Consider the following 20,664-nt stretch of genomic DNA (forward strand, 5'->3'; position numbering starts at 1 on the left):
ATGGGGCTGGGGTGGTGCATTCTGGCGACTGACTGACCCGCAGTTTCCTTTCCTTTGTTCATTCATTGGACAAGTGTTTATTAGCTTTGTAGCAGACACCATTGGTGCCTTCAATACATGCCCACCCCAGCTTCCTGCTGCCACCACCTGCACCACCTGGGTGGAGGCTTTCTCCAGCTGTCAGAGTAACTTTGCAGAGCCCATAGAGGAGGGCAGAAGTGCTGGGGAATTCATACCCACCCAGGAGCAATCCTCAAGCTATAGCTGATGGGAGCTGGTGGATAAATACCCCAAGTCCATCACTCTTGAGATGCTGTAACTCCACGTGTGTCTTCGCTTGCTCCCAGCAGGCTTCATCTCCAGTTGTCCACAGCGGTCACTTAATTAATAAAGCACACTTTCTGGGCTGCCGTCCTTTCCCTGCCTCATTCCCTACTCCCGGTCTCAGACCTCCCCCAGACTATACTTCTGCTGGTATCCTTGTCTCAGGAAGTGCTTCTGGGATAACCTGTCATATAGCCCTTGCTATATGACAGCCACTACTCCAGGCACCATTATTATCTCTATTTTGCAGATGGGTTAACTGAGGCAGGGAGCAGATATGTAATTTGCCCTCACAGCTAGCATCTAGCAGAGCCAGGATTTGAACCTGGGCAGTCGGGTACAGGGCCCCTGCTGTTATAAACTAGACCATACCGACTTTCTCCTTAGCCATAAATTGGGAGCAGTATTCCCCGACTCATAGTGTCACTGTGAAGATTAAATGAGATAGTGCTTGTAAAGGCTTAGTTATCATCCTGAGCTCATCATAGTGAGTTCATGCTGAGTCATCACAGTGAGTTCATGCTGAGTCATCACAGTGAGCTCTCAGTAAACGGCAGCTCCAAACCAGCAATAACAGTAATAACACGACTGACAGTAATAATAATAATTGCTCAAACCCAACTCTGAGGCCGAAGGGAGACTGGTCACTGCAGGCAGATCCATTATCTGAGAGGGAATAAACAGCCTGGCTAAGTGCAGAGGAAGGTGGTGGGTGTTGTTATAGCAACTGATGAGCCTTCTTGTGTCCTCACAGCCAAGTGGGCAGCGAAGCAGGGGAGGAAGAAGCTCCTCAAAGGAAGCCAGCAGGAAGCAAATGGGGGCAGACCAAGGGAAGACCCCCTCCCTGCCCCATCCTGGCCCAGCCGCTGTGACTTCCATTCCTTGGGCTGAGACTGGTGGGGGCCAGGTAGGCTGCTTCCCTGCTGGGGCTGGGGGCACAGAGATACTCAGAGGCCAGGCAAAGCGGGAAAGCACAGGAAGCCATAGCCCTTGGGCCCTCAGACCTGAGTAACCAGACAGTAAGCTTTGTGGACCAAGGGATGCAGTCCCTCACCCAGGGCGGAGTGAGTGCTCAGAAGCACTATTCCAAGAACAGAATCTGGCAGCTCCGCATAGGGATGGGTGTGACTCTCGTGGACCCCAGTACAAGAGTGTGCTAATGGCTAATGGCATGAGTTTGGTTTCTTAAGGTGCAAGCAACAGAAACAGACTCAGGCTAACGTAAGGCAGAGGGAATTTGGTGAATTCATATCAGAGGCTCAGAACTTCGTGAAGGCTGGAGGACCTGCCTGGGACCCATGCAGGATTCAAAACAATGTCAGAGGGCTGGATGCTGGGACCTTGGGAGTGAGACCAGAGCAAGGGCATTCTGGTCAGTATGCCATCCCCGATGAGTAAAATCCAACCAATTTCATCTCTTTGTCCCTCTGTTAGAGTCTCAAATTCCAAAAGGGTGTGACCAGTGGGCTAGTTGAGGGGCCATGGGTCAACCCCCTTTAGCTAGGAGTCCGTGACTTCACTCCCATTAGCTGTAGCCAAAAAGTAGAGATAAACCCTCGAAAGGAAATTGTCAGGATTGAAGTTGAGCTCCTTTGTGCCTTCCTTCGTAGATTTGACTTGGGAAACATTCAAATATTTTACGCAATTATGAAACAAAATTAAAGTTAAAAAAATCACTAAGTAAAAAATAAAATGTAACAAATAAACCTTTGCAAAAATTGGTGATATAACCGCATAGAGAAGAATTATTTCTTAAAAACAGAGTAATTTGTACATCCCTGGTGGGATATACCCAAAGAGCCCTAAGGACAAAAATAACTGCAAAAAAGAAAAAATATGTGCTAAGTATCTACCATAGGTCATGTCTGTGTGAGTTGCTATGAAACACTGATGGATAAGGCAGACATCCCTGCCCTCATGGAATTTGTTGTTTTGTGGCCTCCACTATCCCTATTCCTTTCCAGTATCATCCCAGTTTCCTTAAAATTTTTTTACTCTGGAAAATTTTAAACACATACAAAAGTAGACAGGATAGTATAATAAAATCCATGTATCCATCACCTAGCATCACCCATTATCAAGCTTGTTTCATTTTACCCCCACCTCCGTTCTTCTCCCTCGTCCTGTATTATTCTGAAGCAAATTCCAGGCTTCATATTATTTTCAGTATGCCTCCATAAATATTTCAGTATGTCTCTCTAAAAGACAATGACTCTCTCAAAAAAATAAATAACCACAATATCATTATCGCACCTACAACAAATAAATACCCTTCAATAGCATCAAACATTCAGTGTTCAGATATCCAATTATTTCATAAACACTATAAAATGTTTTATGTATTGTTTGGAATTGGTTACACATTGTGATTGGTTGATATGTATGTCTCTGAAGACTGTTAATTTATGGATTATCTCTCCGTTATTTTTCCCACTTACAATGCATTTCTTTAAAGAAAAAAAAAAAAGCTGGGTTGCTTTTTCTGTAGTTTTTCAAAAATCCGGAGTATCTGGATTTTGCTGATTGCATCAGCATGGTGTTTTTTCACATATTCCTTTGTCCTCTGAATTTCCTGGAAACTGATAGCTGACTTAGAGCTGTGCTGTCCGGGACAGCTGTCACCAGCCACTTGTGGCTACTGAGCACTTGAAATGTGGCCCATCCAAACTGAGACGTGCTGTGTCAAATACACACCAGATTTCAAAGATTAACCATGAAAAAAGCATGGGAACTATTTCACTGATCCTTTTTCATATTGATTATATATTGAAATGATCATATTTTGGATAGATTGGGTTAAATAAGGCATACTATTAAAATTAAGTCCACTTGCTTCTTTTTACTTTTTCAGTGGGCTTCCTAGAAAATTTTAACTTACATATGTGATAAGTTGATTTGCCTCTGTGTGTATCTCACTGGAGAGTGCTGGGCTAGGGACTTGATCAGATTTCCGTGCAATTTTATGGCACTTTCAGGGCCCTGTGTTGTCCTTCCGTCACGAGGCACCGAGCGTCTGCTGGCCTCCCTTTTAGGGACGTTTGCAACCACTGGTGCCCAAAGCCTGGATCCACTAATAGGGGCTGCAAACTTATGATCTTCTTGTTCTAATGTTTCATCTACGTATTCACTGCCATTCTATAACGAAGATTCTTAAGTGAATAGTCAGCCCCTCAGAGAGGTCTTCCCCGATGTCCCCGTGTAAGGCGATCCACGGTAGATTCTTTCACTGCGCTCTTGTCTCCTCCATGGCCTTTTCGCCAGTTGCCATTATCAGTGTATTAGCTTGCTTGCCTGTTGATTGGCGGGGGCTTCCACTACTGTGTAAGCCTGGGACCGGAGGGCTACTCTGGCTTAGTCAGCCATGAAATCCCAGCGTCCCAGCCTGCGAAGATGCTGGGCAAGAATTTGGGGAAGGGGATGGAGGGACTCAGAAGTGCACAAGACCCAAGACCATAACACAGGAAGCCTGAGCTCTCATCCGGCTCTGCTGTGTGCTGAGGGTCACTCCCACCTCCGGAGGCCTCCATTTCCTCAAGTGGGGTGAGCAGGTGGGCAGTCTGGCCGCGAAGCGTGGCTTCAACTCTGAGGGGCTCTCTCTCCGCAAGAATAGCCTCCCATCAGCTCATGCTTCTAGAGGCCTCTCTCCCTCTGGGGCTGAGCTGGGGCCAGGTGGCCGATGATTAAAGAGACACCCCACAGCTAAGAAATCCAAAAACTAATTAACGTCAGCCCGGCAGACTCAAGGGAAGCCAGTCTGGCTGGCACACTGATGGCAGGTGGCGTTAATACCTAATGGGACATTCTAATTGCTGTCTTTCCCTGAGTCCCCCCTGGTTCCCAAAGCACTTTCAATCAGGCAAAGAGCATCCACACAGAGCTTCTGAGCCCTAGCCCCTGGGGGGAAGGGACCATGAGACAGAAAGCCACCCTACCAGGAGCTAACAAGTAAGTGGGCCAGATGAGATTTAACATTCAGAGAGGAGGGACGCGCGGAGCAGGCCGGGGTGACGGAGCCTGCTGCACCCACCTCCCAAAGCTGTCAGAGAAATTCGGGGCTGTGACTTTCTTGGCACTCTGCTGGGTGTGTCTAAATGCTCCCAACAAGCGTTGGTCCCTCACAGTTCTGTGGGGTCATGTCGGTGAATAGGATTATCTCCACCAGGCCTTTTGGGAAACTGAGGCTCAGGATCAAGAATGACTCAGGACGGTTATAGAGCTGGAAAGCCAAGCCATACTGCTTTATTCATTCACTCAGAAATGTTTACCAGCCCTGCTGTGCACTGCACGGTATGCCAGCCATGGAGGGTGCACAGGAGTCTTAGGGCAGGTTCCCGGGAAGGGGAGCCCGGGTCAGGATGCTTATGCCCATGGGGTGGGTACTAAGTGAGGACGCCTGGCCCTGTAGGGCAGCACCACCGAGTCGGTCTCACCTTGAGGCAAGCGGGCAGGATTTTGTGCCTGTGTCCGTCATTGGCCATGGGCTATCCCAGGTGTGGAAGGCAAGGGGGCTCCTCAGGAGAACCGAGAAGGGCAGTAAGAGCGCACATTACAGCAGGTGTACGGTAGGTGAGAACAGTGCGGGCCTTACAGTCGTGGGGTAAATATCAAGGGAGACCCTCCCAAAACTCACTAAGACCTCCTGACACCACCCTATAAGGATACTTACACTCCTCATGGGAAGTAAAAAAGGATGAACTGTCATTAAAGACAATGTTGTGGGAACTACTATATGTGCTAAGCACTGTTCTAAGCACTTGAGAAACAGTAGTGGAAAAAAGAAAAAGGCAGAGCTTATATTCCAGTGGGTAGCAGGGCCACCCAGTTGTGCATCTCCAGGAGGTGACGTTGACCTATCACACTGTAGTCTGTGTAAATGGTGACCTCAGGAACTGTGCAGTGCACAGCCTGTGCAACAGGACACAGCTGACCCAGTTTGGGGAGACAGACAATAAACACAGGTGAGTAAAGTATGTACCACGTTAGATGGTGAGAAATGCCGAGGAACACAAGGCAGAGAATACAGGGAGGGTGTGGTCCTGGAGGCTGGCATAGCCAGGGACAGGCTCACTGAGGAAATGACTACATCAATCAGCATCCCAGCAGGGAACAGCTGGCACAACAAGGGGGTCACAGGAGGAGAGGTAGCAGAGGGACTATTTACAACAATACGGGCAGGATGGAGGAAAACCACGGGGGTAGTGGCGTGGGGCTACCGTCCCACTGAGGGTGGGAGAAGAGGAGACAGGACAGAGGACAAAGAGGAGGAAGGCTGTGTGCACACGGCCTGCAACAGTCATCTGGGAAGGGAGCCTGGGGAATAAATACCTGACCTCACTCTATTCTCTCCTCATCAACCTTCTCACGGTCCCCCCCACAGGCCAAACCCAGTGCGAGCCAGAGGACAAAGGAGTCTGTGGGTTTAGTCCCTATAGTCAGCACCTGGGGGGCGGAGCAGGGTAGAAATAGGTGTTGAGTAGATCCAGGTGTGCAAATAGAAGGTACTCGCACAGTGACATTTGAGCAGAGACCTGAAGGAAGCAAGGTCAGATGGATATCTGGAGAAGAGTATTCCAGGCAGAGGACAGGGCGTGGGCAAGGACCCTGTGGTGGGAGAGTGGTTGGCATGTCTACGCGGCAGCAAAGAGAGAGAGGGGAGGGCCTGAAATCCCAAGATGGCAGGGGTGCTGGGAAGAGGCTGATTGTCTAGGCTCTCGAGTGTGATGAGCAGCCCTGGAGGGTGCAGAGCAGGGGAGAGCGTGCTCCGGCTTAGGTTGTGGCAGCATCCCTCTGGCTCAGTGCAGAGCCCGGGTGGAGTGGAGCAGCGGTGGAGGCAGGGAGAGCAGGGAGGAGGCTGGGCAGCAGCCCAGGTCAGAGACGTGGTTGCGGGGATGGGGATGATGGGAGCGGAGGCGGTGGCACAGGACTGGGGTCTGATTCTGTTTTGCAGGTGCTGGAATGGAGTTTTCTGATGGATTGGCTGTGAGAGGTGGGAGAAAAAGAACTTGTTACTCTTGTCTATTATCCTTCAGCAACTTATTTACAGCCCATGAGCGCCCTTTCTAGGAGGTCACTTGGCTAAGGAGAACCTAGGAGATCTGCACATTCTCTGTGAAGCCTCTGGGGATTACTGTTGGCTGCGGGGAGGGGATAGAGCATAATGAGAGTGTTACGGTTCTGCTTAGAAGTGATGAGTCTCTTAGAGTCGCAGTCTGAAATGCTTGGTTACAATGAAACGGTAAGAAGGCTGAGATTTACTGCGTAGTAACATGGGAGTGGGTGAGGCTATGGAGGAAACAAAATCTGCCATAAATTGAGAGTTGCTGGAGTTGGGCGATGGTACATGGGTGTTCGTCACACTCCACTCTTTTCTCCGGTGTAGCTTTAGTTTTTCCAAAATAAAAGATTTTTAAAATCCTTTTTGTGGATCCTTGTGATGGAACTGTTCTGTGTCTTGACTGTGGCAGTGGTCACATGAATCAATGCATGGGATACATTTGCAAAAAACTGATTCTACACACACACACACACACACAAACGAGTACATGTAAAAGTGCTGACATCTGAATAACATCAGTGGGTTGTGTCCATGTTGATATCCTAGTCAGGATATTATGCTAAAGTTATGAAAGATGTCACCACTGGGGGGGAAATGGGTGAAGAGTGTGTGGGACCTCCCCACAGTACTTGTTACAATTGCATGTGAATCAATAATTATCTCAAAATTAAAAAAAATTCAAATCCCTGTAAAAGATTAGAGGAGAAAATAAGTGTTGGTAAGGATGTGGAGAAATCGGAATCCTTTTGAATTGTTGATGGGAATGAGAAATGGTGAAGACACTGTTAAAAACTGTAAGGCAGGCTTCCCTGGTGGCGCAGTGGTTGGGGGTCCGCCTGCCAATGCAGGGGACACGGGTTCGTGCCGCGGTCCAGGAGTATCCCACATGCCGTGGAGCGGCTAGGCCTGTGAGCCATGGCCGCTGAGCCTGCGCGTCCGGAGCCTGTGCTCCGCAACGGGAGAGGCCACAGCAGTGAGAGGCCCGCGTACCGCAAAAAAAAAAAAAAAAAAGAGGTATTCGTACACCCATGCTCATAGCAGCATTATTCACAGTAACCAAAGGGTGGAAATGATCCAAATGTCCACAGGCAGGTGAATGGATAAATAAAATGTGGTAAATATGCTAAGTGAAATAAGCCAGGCACAATAGGACAAACATCATATGATTCCACTTATGTGAGGTCCCTAGAGTGGTTAAATTCATAGAGACAGAGAGTAGAGTGGTGGGTGCTGGGGGCTGGGAGAGGTATAATGGAGACGCAGTCTTTAATGGGTACCGAGTTTCAGGTTGGGGAAGATGAAAATGCTCTGGAGGTGGATGGTGGTGATGGTTGCACAACAGTGTGAATGCATTTGATGTCATTTAACTGTACACTTAAAAATGACTAAGGTGGTAAATTTTATGTTATGTGTTTTACAACAATAAAAGACATTAGGGAGAAGCAGGTCCACCCATGTCTCTAAAAAGGTAAAAGTGGGTAATAATCCATGTTATCAGGTTCCCATATTCTCTGTCCAGAATGACATCGTCCAAGGCAGAGGGAAAGCAATGGACAGACTCTCAGCGCCTGCATTTCCTTTTTGGTGCCATCAGAAGAATCCCAGGCAGGGCTTTTTCAGACAACAGTGATATCCCCAATATGGGAGTCCCTGAGACAGTGAGAAATTAACCATCAAATGGTCTATGAACACCTGTGGTGACAGCCATCTAGGAGCGATCAACAGGTTCTGATAACATAGAATGGGACCTGAGCACCTAGTTAACTCCTACACACCCTTCAGATCCAAGCTCCAACATCCCTGTCTCAAGGAAGTCTTCCCTGATTTCCTGGACTAGATCATGTTTCTCTATTTCAGAATCACCATATATCCCAGTTTGCCCAGGATAGTCCCAGTTTATGCCATGTGTCCAGGCATCGTTATTAGTAGCACTCACTTTCATCTCAAAGGGGTCCAGGTTTCAAAGGTAAACCATATGTTCATCCCACCTATTACAGATTCTCTGAGCGTCTCTTAATTGTGACTAAGACATCATATAATGTCTGTCTCCCAGCTGTGGTGTAAAAGCTCCCGAGGGCAGGGACATGCCCGTCAAGTGCACTGTTAAATCCACAATGCCTGGCACAGTGCTTTATGTTTAATGCGAGCTCAACAAATATTGGTTAGGTAATGAATATTTTCATTAGTTTGTAAGTGTCTATGGTGGCAGTAGAGGTGCCCCTTGAAGATTCCCTCCTGGGAAGAGTGTATTTGGCCGACAGCCTCCAGCTCCTGCCCCAGCTGCTCCCAGACAATGACTGCGCATGGTGGGGGGGTGGGTACCAGAGCTGGGCCTTCCCCTCCCAGTAGGGGCTCCTCTAACAGCCAATCTTTTCTGCGGGGCCCCCACCCTCGTTGGCCCAGCCAGCGTTTTCTCAAGGCCACACGGCAGCCTGAGGCTCCTTCTGGCCAAGCCTCTTCTTCCCTCTCTCCTTTCACAGGTGTCCAACCACCACTGCAACCTGAGGCTCTCCTGTCTGCTTTGTGCTCTCTTCCTGCTTCATTCCTTACGAGGAACTCCCCAGTAAATCCCTTGCATGCCTCTTATCTTGAGGTCTGCTTCTTGGAGGACCCGAACAGGTGTTCCATCGCAGTTAGACTGTGAGGTGGGAACCAGGGTCCAGTGTTGTGTCCCCACCAAGACACACCCCTCCCCTTGGAAGGAGGGGAGCCCCAGCCCAGCCTGCTCTCCCGTCGCTCGTGGTCAGCAGCCGGAGAGCATGACCTTGGGCCCGTTGTCCTGTGCTTTCACAGATTTTTCTTTGCCATTTCTCTACTTACTCTTGCCCAGTTAGCTCAGGAAAATTTCTTCCTCAACTTCTCTCCTCTCTCTCTGTGTCTCTGTCTCTGTTCCTCTCACTTTCTCTTCTTCCCCGTGGGCTCAACCATTGATGGTTTCCAACTCTTTCTCTAACTGCACCCTCCAAAAATCAGCCTTTTGAACATGAGTTTTTCCCGTGATGTAACCTAAATCTAAAACAACTAAGAGTAAAATAACAAGCAACATACAACTTGTGAAGCCCCTGAAAACGTCCAAACATTGTCATCAGCATCTTCACAAATGTCACGCCTCCTCTAATTAAATCTGCTTTTCTCCAGCTGCAATATTCAAGATCACTTATATAGATAAAGGGCATTGATTAAACAGCTCTAGCTCTGGTGGTACAAAAGCCTGGCTGCACATTAGAATCCCCTGGAAACTTCCTAAAAGCAGCAATGCCCAGGCCCCACAGCTGAATAATGAAAACACTAAAGCCCAGGCCCCATTCCAAGATTTTTAGATTTCATTGTTTGAAAAGGGGGCCTGGGCGTCTGCTTCCTGTGGGATTAGAATGTGCAGCTAGGGTCAAGAGCCACTGATACAAGAAGTTTCACACATGCTTTGGTTAATTTGGTCAGATGAGCAATACCATTTTATTTTGCAAATGAGGAACCTGGGGCTTACGGACCTGGAGAAAGTAGAACCCAGATGTCCCAGGTCTGTGTCTGGTACTGGGCAAGGGCAGCCTGGAGCAGAGACAGAGGAGGAGACAAGCTTCCTTTCCCTCCCACAGTCCACCTCACCCAAGCAATTCACAGCTGTCACTTATGGTGCCATTCTTTACATTAAGGCTGGAGGGCCTGTTTTGTTCTGTTTTGTTTTTAACATATGCAGACGTCTTGGAGCAGTTATTTACAGCAGCCATCTCAGGGGTCAGAATGTTATTGTCATGGATTTGAGTGCAGAGCCCAGCACAGGGCTGGCCAAAATTCGATGCTTCAGAAATGTTTGTTGAAGGATTGTTTAGATATATACCAGACAGGACGAATGAATAGGTGGATACGCAGAGAGACAGACATAAATGGATGATGATAAGCAGATAAATGGATACAAATGAATGGATGGGCAGTCGATTGAATGGTTGGATGGATGGATGAGTGAATGCAAGAATAAATGTGTCTACACCCTGCCTTGTGTCACAAAGGATTTGACATACTTAAAGGGACTTGAGATACTTATGGTAAAATTAAAAAACAAAATTTTAGCACCCTCTCTGTACTTGGCTTTGCTCTAGGCATTAGAACACATCCATGAACAAGAGGCAAAGGTGTGTCCCCTTGTGAACCTTACATATAAGCAGCATGAGACAGACAATAAACAATAAAGATAATAAATGAGTAAATTATAGAGTATGTTAGAAGGCTAAGAGCTATTGGTGAGAAAAGAGCACAAGGAAAGGGAGACTGGAAAAGCCAGAGAGGCAGGCTTGGGATGCAGTTCTAAATGGGGAGATCAAGGAAGGCCTCATGGAGGAGGTGACCTCTGAGCAAAGAGTTGAAGGAGGCGAAGGAGGGAGCCCTGCAGAGATCTAGGGGGAGAGCCTCCAAGCTGGGGGAAGGGCCTGTGCAAAGGCTCTGGGTGACAGTGTGCCAGCTGAGTTTGAAGGATAGTATCAGAGGCTAAGCAGCTGGAGCAGAGGGAGTGAAGGGGAGAGTAGAAGGGGGTCAGAAGTCACGGGGTGGCCACAAAGGGTCTTGTAAGTGATGGTGAGGCTTTTGGCATTTTTGCTGAGTAACAAGGGAGTCCTAGTAGGGTGTTGGGCAGGGGAGGGCTGTGATCTGGCTTAGATTTTAAAAGGATCCCTCTGGCCACTCTGTTATAAATCAGCAGGCTTTAGGAGGTTAGGGTGGAAATAGAAAGAGCAATGAGAAGTCATCCAGCTAAGCGGGGATGGGAGCTCACACCGGGGTGTTGGCAGCCAAAGAGATGGGAAGTGGTTGGAGTCTGGATATATTCTGAAGTTAGATCCAATAGGATTTCATGGCACTGAAGAGATAATAAAATGGTGATTGTTTGAAAGCCACTAAGTTTGGGGTGGATCATTACACAGCAATAACTAACCCAAACAGGGAGACATAAAGGGGTAGCTAGAAGGGAAAGAGCAGTAAAGAAGATTGGTATGTTGTTGTTGTTGTTTTAAAGATGGGAAAAATAATGGTGTGTTTGTATGCTGATGACAGTGATCCACAGGAGGTTAAAAATGATGCTGGGGAAGAAGAGAGAGAGTTGCTGGAGAGATGTCCTTGAGCAGAGGAAGGGGGACGGGGTCCAGTGCACAAAACAGATGCATAAGACAGTGATAGCTCACCTGTGGCAACAGGTAGGAAGGCTGAGTAGTGGGTGGAGATGCTGGTGAGAGGGTTGGTGTATGGTCTGTGGATGATCCGATTCTTTTGGGTTCTTTTGTTTGTTTGTTTTTAATTAATTTTTATTGGAGTATAATTGCTTTACAGTGTTGTGTTAGTTTCTGCTGTACAGCAAAGGGAATCAGCTATACAAATACACATATCCCCCTCTTTTTGGGATTTCCTTTCCATTTAGGTCACCACAGAGCAGTGAGTAGAGTTGCCTGTGCTATACAGTAAGTTCTCATTAGTTAGCTATTTTATACACAGTAGTGTATATATGTCAATCCCAATCTCCCAATTCATCCCACCCCCCCTTCCCCCTTGGTATCCATGTTTGTTCTCTATGTCTGTGTCACTATTTCTGCTTTGCAAATAAGATCATCTATACCATTTTTCTAGATTCTACATATATGCGTTAATATACAATATTTGTTTTTCTCTTTCTTACTTCACTCTGTATGACAGTCTCTAAGTCCATCCACATCTCTGCAAATGACACAATTTCGTTCCTTTTTCTGGTTGAGTAATATTCCATCGTATATATGTACTGCATCTTCTTTATCCATTCCTCTGTTGTTGGACACTTAGGTTGCTTCCATGTCCTCGCTGTTGTAAATAGTGCTGCAATGAACATTGGGGTGCATATATCTTTTTGAATTATGGTTTTCTCTGGGTATATGCCCAGGAGTGGGATTGCTGGGACATATGATAGCTCTATTTTTAGTTTCTTAAGGAACCTCCATACTGTTCTCCATAGTGGCTGTATCAATTTACATTCCCACCAACAGCGCAGGAGGGTTTCCTTTTCTCCACACCCTCTCCAGCATTTATTGTGTGTAGATTTTTTGATGATGGCCATTCTGACAGGTGTGAGGTGATACCTCATTGTAGTTTTGATTTGCATTTCTCTAATAATTAGTGATGTGGAGCATCTTTTCATGTGTTTGTTGGCCATCTGTATATCTTCTTTGGAGAAATGTCTATTTATGTCTTCCGTTCTGATTGCTTTGATTTTCTCAGTGGACAGGAAGCCAAGAGTGAGGACGGGGGAGGAGGCACTAAGGGTTTAGGGAGCGGAGGAGAGAAAACAGCCGTGGGGCAGAGCTGCAGAGTGAATGAATAGGGAGGTAGAGTCCAATTGCCAGACGGCACCAAGGGCTCTCTTAACACTCGAGGGCACAAGTTTACGGCGAGCGCAGCCAGGGTGGTTGTGAGCTCTTCTTCAGCCTCACCCAGCGGTAGCTGTGCAGGGGTGGGGCAGGGGTGGCTGAGAGTGCACGTGACCAGAGTTGTGGTTTTACCAAGTGAGTGTGGAAAACACAGATAATCAATGAAGACATAAAGACCTGAGGAAATGCAACTCGGATTAAAAGCTCAAGACCAGGAACAAAATGAGAAAGCAGTGTGTGGAGGGGGAGTGAGGGGAGAAGGGAAGAGAGAGAAGAAAAGAAAGAGGGGAATATGGTCATGTTTTGGATCAGCGTTATTAGGCAATTGCACTGAAGTGTGGGTGTGTTTCAGCTCCTGCGCAGGGAACACGTTGTGATGGGAAGGGCGGGCAGGGAGCAAGGAGGGTGCTGGGAGCTGACTCGCCTGCCCGCACCACCACCACTCACGTCCGCACCCCCCCAGGTGACACACAGGCCTCTTTTTAATTTCGTTTCAGTTCTACTTGCCCTGGGGTGGAGCTTCTCCTCCTCTCTCACTTCTCCCTCAGGCCCCCAAATCTCCCCTTCTCAGGTTTCTGAGGAGAAAGCTCCTCAGAGGAGCCGGGCTTCCTCCCAGGAGACTTCTCTCCACAGAACATCCGTAACAAAAGTCCAGAGCACAGAGGCAAGAAGCATTCCCAGCAGATTCGGTCCAGCCACACACACCCCAGGCTTAGTGACCCCTCTCCAGAAGCACACCTCGGGGTTCTGGGAAGAGAGCCAGACGCCATCAGGAGACGGGCCCCCCAAGATCCCACACTTTTCTGTGTGTCCGCCAAGCACTCAGCTGCTCCCCGGTTCCCAGCAGAATCACCTGTTAAAAAATGCAGATGACGGGGCCCCTACCCCGAGCTGGTAGTAGGATCTAAGAGAGCTTATTTCCCTCAAATTCCCCTGGTGATCCTAAGACACAGCCAAGGTTGGAAACTGCCTCTTCCTCTCTTTGAGCCTCGGTTTCGCCATTTGATATCAAAGTTAGTGCAAGAGTCTAGATGGAGGTTTACGGAGGCAAAGGGATGAAGAGGTGGCCCGACAGCTTCTCCAGTCCTTGGTTTGAGGAGTCTAAGCGGACCCAAGTGGGCCAGAGGGCTCTGCCTCCTCATGCTTGGGGCGGACTTAGGCCCTCACACCCCCACGAGCGTCTCAGGTGACTGGATTGAGTCCCCGGTGGGCCGGGTGTCTAAGGGTGTCACTGCACACGCTGAGGGAGGTTCCCTCCCCTCACAGGCGCCCTTCCCCTTCCCCACACAAACCCTGGCTCCTCCCTGACCACTTGTTGCCCATCCTGTGATTTCTTTTGGAAATCTCCACTGCCATCTCTTTACTATCCCCTATTTCAGAGGGGATGGTTTCTGCACAGCATGCAGGTGGGGTGAGTTGGCAAACTGGGAGAAGACTCGACCTGGCTGAGTCACTTCAAGAAGTGGGTGGGGAGAGCAGTCCAGCCAAAGGTCGTTTCCTGTGGTCTTTTGTCCTGACAATAGGTGTGGCGAAGTTGTCGGCCAGGGGAGCCCCAGGACGGATTTTTACTTAAGAAAAGTCACTCTGCTCCTGTGTCAATAGAGGGGGGATGGACTGGAGGAAGCCAGCCTTGAGGTCTGCACACGACTGTGAAGCCTGAGACCATTCACGTAACCGTGGCGCAGTGGGTGTGGGGAGGAGGAGGAAGGAGAGGTGACAGCTGCGGTAGCTGATTGGCTGGTGACGCGAGGGGGCGGGGTCAAGGGCACCGGAGTATCTGGCTTTGAGAGCCTGGGCGATTGATTGTAGACAGTGTTTGAGGAGATGGGAAAGTGGAGGAAAGGGACCATGTTATCTCCAGATTTAAGCCCCTAGTGCCAAGCACGTGGCAGACCTGTTGTAAAGGTGCTGAACTGCTTCCATGTCCTCTTGGTGAGACCTTGGAGAGACTGTTTCTGTTTTCATGGCAGGAGAGTGACCAGGGCTGTGGCACCAGGGTTAAAGTCCCCATCAGACCCAAAGGAACCCTGGTATGAATTAGAAAAAGGTGACCCCCAGAGAATGCGAGAAAATATTTGCAAATCAAGTGTCTGATATGGGTCTAGTATCTAGAATAAGTTAAAAATTCTTAAAATTAATGCTAAAAAGCAAACAACCCAACTTAAAAAAAAATGGACAAAAGATCTGAATAGACATTTCTCCAAAGAAGATATGCAAACGGCCAATAAGCACTTGCAAAGTTGATCAGCATCATTAGTCATTAGGTAAATGCAAATCAAAACCAATGAGATATCACTTCATACCCACTAGGATGGATATGTAAAAGGAAAAACAAAACAAAACAAAAAACAGATAAGTTGGCAAAGATGTGGAGACTTTGGAACCCTTGAACATTGCTGATGGAAATGTAGAATCGTGCAGCTGCCCTGGAGAGCAGTTTGGTGATTTCTCAAAAAATTAAGCCGAGAATCACCATATCCAGCAATTCCCTTCCCAGGTATATATCTAAGAGAATAAAAACATAGGTTCATATAAAAACTCATACAAGCATACAAGAATGTTCATAGCAGCATTTTGCATGACAGCCAAAAAGAGGTAACAACCTGTGTGTCCCTCAATGATGAATGAATACACAAATTGTGGAATATCCACACAATGGAATATTATATAGCCATAAAAAGGAATGAGGTGCCTATATATGCTGCAACATAGATAAACCTCGAAAATGTTATGCTAAATGAAAGAAGACCATCACATCAGACAACACTGTGGAGTTGATTCCATTTATATGAAAGTGCAGAATAGGGAAATCTATAGAGACAGAAAGTAGATTAGCGGTTGTGAAGGAATGGGGGAAAAGGGGAATTGGGAGATATGGAGTTATTTGGGGGAGGTGATGGAAATGTTCTGGAAATGGATAGTGGAGATGGTTGCACAAAACTGTGACTGTACTAAAGCCACCCAAGGAGCAAAAGAAGCCCTTCTTCCCCTTTAGGTACATGGTTGACTTTGGCGCCAGCTCCGAGATCTCTCTGCACAGTCCTCCAGCTGGAATTCCACCAACACAAATTCCCTAAGCAAGCCTCTTCCACACACCCGGACTTGCTCATTCTTGTCACTCCAGCTACACTCCTTTTCTGACGTCACACACCCTGGGAGCCTCCCGGGGACTCACTCTGCCCCTTCAGACCCTCCCATGACCCCACCCTCTCCACTAAACCACCTCCCCATTTTAAAACCCTGCTGCCTGCTCACCTCTTCCGGGAACCTCTCTTAGAGGAAACCCACTGACCTCCCATCAACCATTTGCACTTGTAAAAACACCCAATTGCCGGGTTTTACCCTGGGCTCTGCCACTTAAAGCCTGTGTGACTTTGTGAGAATCATATAACTTCTCTGGGTCTCAGTGTCCTCATCTATAAAATGCACATTGCCCTGTGTCTTAGTCTGCTCGTGCTGCCATAAAATACCATAGCCTGGGTGGCTTAAACAACATATACTTATCTTTTCTCAGTTCTGGAGGCTGGAATCTGAGATCAGGGTGCCAGCATGGTTGGGTTCTGGTGAGAACTCTCTTCCGGGCTTGTGGCAGATAGCTGTCTTCCCACTGTGGCCTCACATGGCCTTCTCTCTGTGTATGTGCATGGAGAGAGAGAAAACAAGCTCTCTGCTGTCTCTTATAAGGCCACTAATCCCATGATGAGGCCCCACCCTCATGACCTCATCTAACCCTAATTGCCTCCCAAAGGCCCCACATCCATATACCATCATATTGGGGGTCAGGACTTTGACATATAAAATTGGGAGGGGGGAGGCACAAACATTCAGTCCATAACGCTATGCTTATCTGCCAGATGGGATTCCATGTAATTATGGATATGTAAAGCTTTGTAAGTGCAAAGTGCCAGACCCCTATGAAGGCTTATTATTTTTCATCATTAATGTATAGACATGCACATGTTTCCCTTCAGGGAAATACCAAATAGTCTTTGCAAGCATCTGACCTCTACTAGTCTGGTGCTCAAGGGCAGGGGATGTGTCTGCTGCTTTTGGAGTGTTCTCTCAACTTATGAGGCTCGACTACCAGAAGACAGAATCCAAAATTCTCTCTCTCCTAGGATCCTAGAGCCGTGTTTTGCCTTGGATCATAGGTATTTGAGTTTCTGACTCTCAGGCCTGAGCATAAAGTCCTTAAGGTCAGGGGTTCTGCAGGGAGAGATTTCACTGTTCTAAACCTCAGTTTTCTTGTCTATAAATGGGGATAATAAGAGTACCTATCTCATAGCATTATTGGGGGGAGGGGTTAAATGAAAAACGATATGGTAAGCTCGCAATAAATGTTGGTGATGAAGATAAAGATGAAAAAAGAAAAAGATATAGATGATGAATTAGTTGTCTCTTGCTACATAACAAATCACTCTGACACGTAGTTACTCAAAACGTCAGTAATCACTTTTTCTCTCTCATGGTTTTCGTGGGTGAAGAATTCAGGAGCACCTGGGCTAGGCAGTTCTATCCCAAGTTCTCTCATGAGGCTGGGTTTTAGTCATCTGAAGGCTTTTTTTTTTTAATGGTACAGCCACTTTTTATTTTTTAATTAATTTATTAATTAATTTATTTTTTGGCTGCATTGGTTCTTCGTTGCTGTGCACGGGCTTTCTCTAGTTGCAGTGAGTGGGGGCTACTCTTCATTGTGGTGCGTGGGCTTCTCATTGTGGTGGCTTCTCTTGATGCGCAGCATGGGCTCTACGTGCACAGGCTTCAGTAGTTGTGGCAGGCGGGCTCAGTAGTTGTGGTACGTGGGCTTTAGAGCGCAGGCTCAGTAGTTGCGGTACACAGGCTTCGTTGCTCCGCGGCATGTGGGATCTTCCCAGACCAGGGTTCAAACCCGGGTCCCCAGCATTGGCAGGTGGATTCTTAACGACTGCACCACCAGGGAAGTCCAATCTGAAGGTTTGACTTGGTGGAAGGATTCATTTCCACGTGGCTCACTCACATGTCCTGAAATTAGTGCTGGAGGCTTGGTTCCTCTCCAGGTGGGCTTCTCCACAGAGCTGTTTGAGTGTCCTTACAACATGGCTTCTGGCTTACCCAGCGAACGATCCGAGTCCAAGGGGAAAACTGCAATACTTTTTATGATCTAGATTCAGAAATTGCACACTGTCACTTCTGCAGTATTCTGCTGGTCACACAGGTCAGCCCTAATTTAATGTGGGCTATACATGAACGTAAATACCAGCAGGTGAGGGTCATTGAGGCCCATCTTGGGACTAGCTACCACAGTATATTCTTCATGGGAGACCAAGTGTCCAGCCACTAGAAAGTGGCACATCCAGGATTTGAATTCAAGTGTGTCTAGCTCAGACTCCGAGATCTTAACCATTACCCTGTGCTCACACCCATGATCTCCATGTAAGCAATCACTTATTCATCCAGCAACCCTTGTCTAAGCACCTACTGTGCTATGAGTGTGCTAGATGCTGGTGATGCCTTTGCCCTCAAGGAGACTCACAGTCTGGAAGGTGTGTGGGTGGCAGAGCTAGATCCAGCTCCGAAGCATCCTGGCTTCTAGTTCACTACCTTTTCTGTTCTGGGATGCTTGCATCACAGGGGGAAATCACTGAAGCTTGGCAACCCTTTTAGCAAAAGGAGGTGGAGGGGAATTACAGAAAATGAACTGAACTTGCAGCCAGAAATCCTGGGTCAAGATCTGTCTCTGACACTGATTTGCAGAATGCCTTTGATAAGTCCCTCTTCCTCTCTGGGCTCAACTTCCCCATTTGCAGAATTACCTGTAAGGACCTTGACTGTGTGAATAGTTCATTCATTCAGTTATCATTTATTGAGTACCTACTATGGACCCGGCACTGTGCTAAGTGCTGGAGACAGAGCTAGAACATGGCAGAATCCCTACCTTCCAGCTGTTCACATCCAAATGGAAACTGAGAGACAATAAACTAACCAGGAAAAAGACCACTACAGGCAGCCTGTGAACTATGAAGGGTGAAGCGATTGGTGGAGCATGACTTTATCCAGGGAAGCCTTCTCCAAAGAGCAGCAATGGAAGTCAGTTCCAGCAGAGAGCGTGGTAAGAAGCGGATCGCGGCCTTCTAGCCCGGGGCCCTCCAGGCCCTCCGGCCTCTGGTCGGCAGGTGAACTGGGGGGCCCCCGGGACAGGCTCAGGCTGCGTCTTGCCGAGCCCCAGAGCCCTCGCCGCAGCCGCCCACTGGCAGGGCCCAAGCCTGGAAGCAGCAACGAACTGCTCCCCCACCCCCACCTCCGCGACCTAATGGCGGCGGCCCCTTGGAGCCCAGATCCCGCCCACCGCCGGGTCTCTTGACCCCACGCTGCAGGGGTTAGGCGAAGCCCCCGGCAGGCCACCGAGGACGTGGCGCCTTTGGGCGTCGGGCGTGGCAGGGCGAGAAGAATGGCGGCCACTGGAACGCCGCGGAGGGCCGTTAGAGCCTCGAGGGCCCGGGAAGGGGGGGTCTACGTGGACACCAGCTCAGCCACCCTTAGGCCTTGGAGCCCGCGCGGATCCGGGACCTGAGGTGACCTCTCTGCCCCAGTTGGACGAGACCTCACCTCGTCCGGACAACGACGGACAAAGGCCTTAACAGGCCCGGAAGGTGAGCGGAGCCCCGGTCGACGACGGGTGGAACGTTCGCGGGTCATCGGGTGGTTGGTCGTCGTTCTACCAAGACCTCGATGTCGGAAGATAGAAATGGTAGAATAACGTACCACATGCGGCCAACAGGAAGTGCCCGCCACCCTTTGGGAAGATTTACTGGCCGTTTATAGAAGGCCTGTGTATATAATATGAAAAAGCTGCTCTCAACTTTCCCCCCAACCTTTCGAAAGAAAACTTTTCGCTACATATAGGCCTAGATGTGAAGAGGTTGCCGACGTATGATAGAGTTAAAGTCACATGTCTTGTAAATGCCCATTTGTTTCTTTAAAAAAAACGGTAGAAAAGAAATGTCTTCTGGAAATGACTTTTCGAAATGGAGTTGTTTGACCACCTCTAGAGGCGACATCAGGAGCCACAGAGGTCCACGTTTGTTCAGTGGGTTAGAGGACATGGAATGGAAGACGTTGAGGAGGAAGAAAAGAAGGTTCTGTGCCAGCCTGGTCACAGTTAGAAGACATTTTCATATTAGAACCATTGTTTTGTGTGTGCATTTGACTCCTTACTACTGTATATGTAGTTGACAATAAGTACTTTTTTGAAATATCTAGTCTTTCTAGATGTTCTAAAGTGCCTGATATATGTTCAAAGTAGAGGTAGTAAAAGGACATTTTGTAAATATCTTTTTGTTAAAATTCGTATGAAATGTTGTTTTGGGGGGGCAGGGGTGGCCAAACCACCTTTTTGAACAGTACGCAGTATGCACTGTGTTTGTGCACTGGTTCAAGGTCGGGGGGAGGAGAAGGAAGTGCAGAGAGCTCCGTGCCAGTGTGTTTATAGTGAGGCAAGATTAACCATTGTCTTTTTTATGTTCCTGCATTTTGTTCCACTTTGCTGTGTATATAGTGTATATAATGGACAAATGAGTCCTAATTTACAACACCTAGTCTTTCTAGATGTTAAAGAGGTTGCCAGTGTATGACAAAAATAGAGTTAGTAAATAATACATTTTGTACATTTTGTGTTAAAATTTCTGGGAAAGATTGTCTTCTGAAAATTTGAGCATGATAGCCCTCTGGGTTGGTGGAGGGGGGAGAGAGAGAAGGGGGTTGGTCTTAGAATGGCTAGAATGCTGGTATTTTGAAGACACTCTCAGATTATAACTGTTACATGTGTGCAGTTCATTCAGTACTGCTCTGTATATAGTGGACAAATTAAGTCCTTATTTGAAACATCTAGTTCATCTAGATGTTTAGAAGTGCCCAACGTATGTTAAATGT

Source organism: Mesoplodon densirostris, chromosome 10 (genome assembly GCF_025265405.1).
Source record: "Mesoplodon densirostris isolate mMesDen1 chromosome 10, mMesDen1 primary haplotype, whole genome shotgun sequence".
NCBI lineage: Eukaryota > Metazoa > Chordata > Mammalia > Artiodactyla > Ziphiidae > Mesoplodon > Mesoplodon densirostris.